We start from the raw sequence: 3,577 nt of genomic DNA, 5'->3' as shown, positions 1-3,577 counted from the left end.
TTACATCATCCTTCTGGCTAGAACCAGTTCTCATCTGCCAGATCATCCTTAGTTATCTATTTGACAGTAGCTGTCAGATCAGTAAGCAATGCCTCATGCCTTACTGGCATAATTTCCTGTGCCAACACATCTGGCTCCTGGAAAGGCAACGCTAACACTTCTGAAGCTGCCAGTCCTCAGTGAGGCTGCCGGCTAAGATCTGCCCAGTGATGAATCTTCCGTGGGCTAGAGGGATGCTTGTCTCGTCACCAGGGTCAACTGTTGCATAAGGCACAGTAGACACAATGCCTTGGCCTGGCAATAATTTTTTTTTGGGGGGGGGGGTCACAATTTTTTTTAATTCTTTTAAAATCAGAAGGAAAAATGAAATTTCAGGTAGAAGAAAATGTATTTTTCCTTGCATCAGAAAACAACTGAAATTTTAGAGCCCATGAAAAGCTATGACATTTTGCCCAAAACAGAAAGAAGTTGAAGTATTTCAACCAAAAATAATATTTAATATTATTATTATAGTGGGAGGTAGGGATGCCAGCTTTCAAGCGAGACCTGGGGATCCTTTGGAATTACAGCCCATCTCCAGAGTGCAGAGATCAGTTCCCCTGGAGAAAGAGGCTGCTTTGGAGGGTGGACTCTATGGCATTGTACCCTACTGGTGTCCCTGTCCTCAGGTGCCATCCCCAAATCTCTAGGAGTCCCCCGACCTGGATCTGGAAACCCTACCCCCATCGCTCTCAGCTTGATTATAAAAGAGAAGCAGATAGACTTGGAAGGCAGCTTTTAGATAGAGGCTATCCAGAGAAAGTAACATGCAATGCCAGATGGAGAGCAGAAAATAGAACAAGAGACTCCTTGCTCCAGGATATGACTAGAACTAAGTTGGAACGTTGAATATGTCGTTTACTTAGATCTCCTACAGCATATAAGATTTGTAGAACCATTCAGAAATTTTGGCACATAGTTGTGCACATTCCAGGTTGCTCCATGCCACCACAAATTGGGTTTAGGAACCCTAAAAATCTGAGAAACCAACTTGTTAGAGTAGAACTAAAGAATGACCAGGAAGATAATCAAATTCAAAATAGACCCACAGGACACTACCCTTGTGGAATGTGCAAAGTATGTGACATGATGTTATCTATTAAGTTTATTAATCCAGTCACCGGTGAAAAGATTGTGTCAAGTCTCTGTAAAACTTTGGTCAAGCTTGTACTGAACATTGGCTCAAGCAGGGAACCTTCTGGATAAAGCCAATATGTATACCAATGCTGCTAGCTAAGCCTCTCCTCACCCCCTCCTTTCCCTTTGTTATGTAGTATTGCTTTGAAATGGGAATATGTGAAGACTTTATCTGAGCCTTCCCAGACTGGGTATCGGGGGAGGTTGGAGCCACAGATGCTCAAGGACAAAGCCGCCCTGGGAACGAAAATGTAACATCAGTGTGTGAATGTACCCTGCATAGTGCCCCTCCCTTAAGAATCCCTTTGAAGTGTACCTTATATGATTGCAGTCTACTGTATGATCTTTAGTCTTTCAATCTGAATCTATCCAAACACAACCTTATCAATAAACTAGCTACTTTGTTTCAACAAACGGCTCGTTATTGAATTTGGAGACTTGACAGATTGTGTTGAAACCTCTAACCTCCTGCAACTCAAAACAATTAGTATATTTAGCATTGTGTGAATGTAAATTATGTTATGTTGGTATAACTTTAAGAATGTTGAAAGGGCTTTGGAACATAAATCAAGAATGGAAAGCTGTACGAGAAAGTCCCATGTTTTTCATTTTAATGAAACAAAACGTAACGTCAGAAAACTAAAATTCTTTGTAGTATATAAATACCAACCAAAACCATTTATTACAGAGGATATAAACAAGATCCTCTTACAACAGGAGAGTTATTGGATTCAAAAACCCCAAACTGTGTATCCTGGAGAGAGCAGATGAAGGTTGGGAAACTGCCATCGTCTAGATTGGGCAAGTACTCTCAGCTCTCAGTTCATTAGATCATTTTTTTCTTGTGGACCTACTGCTTCTTTCCTGCATTTTTGGAGCCTTGGTGACCATTAGCAGTTCTAAAACAGAAGCTACAAACGTGGAACAGACCGGGAAGGCTTTCTGTTTTAAAGAAGACAGTACGCCGCAGGATTACAGGAGCTATTAATCACGGACTTCTTAGCTGCTTTGAATGCACTATTGTGATAATTGTTGTAAATTTCTAATAATATTATATTTATTTATCATATCAGATTTCAGTATTGATTATTTTGGTGAGTTCTTGTTATTTGATCTTTATTGTACACCAAGAACTGTCTCTGCTATTATACCCCTGGAGAAAGTAGCTGCTTTGGAGGGTGCACTCTGTGGCAGGGGTGGCCAACGGTAGCTCTCCAGATGTTTTTTGCCTACAACTCCCATCAGCCCCAGCCATTGGCCATGCTGGCTGGGCCTGATGGGAGTTGTAGGCAAAAAGAAAATCTGGAGAGCTAGCGTTGGCCACCCCTGCTCTATGGCATTGTACCCATCTGGGGTCCCTGTTCTCCTCAGGCTCCACCCCCAAATCTCCAGGAGTCCCCCAACCTGGATCTGGAAACTCTACCCCCATCTCTCTCCGGTGGCCAGGTGCAGTGGTGGTACAAAGGCAGAAGCGCCTGGGGCCCACAAAAGTCATAATGGGGCCCTGCCCATCACAGCCCCTCCCTCTCCTGTGGCACTCCAGGGAGAAGGCTGTGGTTTTGAAAGCTATTTATCTAGTCCTTTATTTAGTCCCTCCCTCTGAGGAGCTCGGGGGGGGGGTGTATGCTGGTCTTGCCTCTTCCATTTTGCTCTCCCAACAATCCTTTGAGGTAGGCTACTCTGAGAGGTTGGCTTGCCCACACTCCACATGGCTTCTTTGTTTTATTCCCTCCATTGATTGATGAGCTTACTGGATTGTGGGAACACTGTCAACGTTGTCTATCTGGATTTCAGGGATAAAAGCAGCTAGTCAGATTAATCAATGTATTTTCCTGCTAATCTGTCATCACTGTTTTACTGTGATTTATTGCTTTTATTGCTGGGATATCATATATGAACATATGAAGCTGCCTTATACTGTATCAGACCCTCGGTCCAGCAAAGTCAGCATTGTCTATTCAGACTGGCAGCGGCTCTCCAGGGTCTCAAGCTGAGATTTTTCACGCCTATTTGCCTGGACCTTTTTTAGTTGGAGATGCTGGGGATTGAACCTGGGACCTTCTGCTTACAAAGCAGATGCTCTACCACTGAGCCACAGTCCCTCCCCTAATCTATCAATCTAATCTAAAGCTCCTGACAGGGTTCCCAATAATGTTCTGATGAGTAAACGGAGGATTGCCGACTGGACTCTAGAACACCAAGTTGGAGAGCGAACTGGTTGGAGAACCCCACCCAACATGACATTTCATCTGATTGGAGGGAGGTCTCCAGGTGGGGTGCTTCAGGGCTCAGTTCTAGACCCCAATACTTTTCAATATCTTTATAACTGATCTGGATGATGAGGCGGATGGACATCTCCTTAAATTTGCAGATGGCACCAAACTGGGAAGAGTAGCAAACA

General features: G+C 43.6%; 1 non-coding gene across 1 annotated transcript; it reads right to left on the bottom strand.

The window, feature by feature from the left end:
- Positions 1-3,206: 3,206 nt before the first annotated feature.
- On the bottom strand, positions 3,207-3,281 carry TRNAT-UGU (transfer RNA threonine (anticodon UGU)). Its single transcript has one exon. It is a non-coding gene; the product is annotated as a tRNA-Thr (tRNA).
- Positions 3,282-3,577: the final 296 nt, after the last annotated feature.

The sequence above is a fragment of the Heteronotia binoei genome, chromosome 19 (assembly GCF_032191835.1).
Source record: "Heteronotia binoei isolate CCM8104 ecotype False Entrance Well chromosome 19, APGP_CSIRO_Hbin_v1, whole genome shotgun sequence".
In the NCBI taxonomy this organism is placed as follows: domain Eukaryota; kingdom Metazoa; phylum Chordata; class Lepidosauria; order Squamata; family Gekkonidae; genus Heteronotia; species Heteronotia binoei.
The sequence above is the reverse complement of the archived record's forward strand: the minus strand, read 5'-3'. Positions and strand labels throughout refer to the sequence as shown.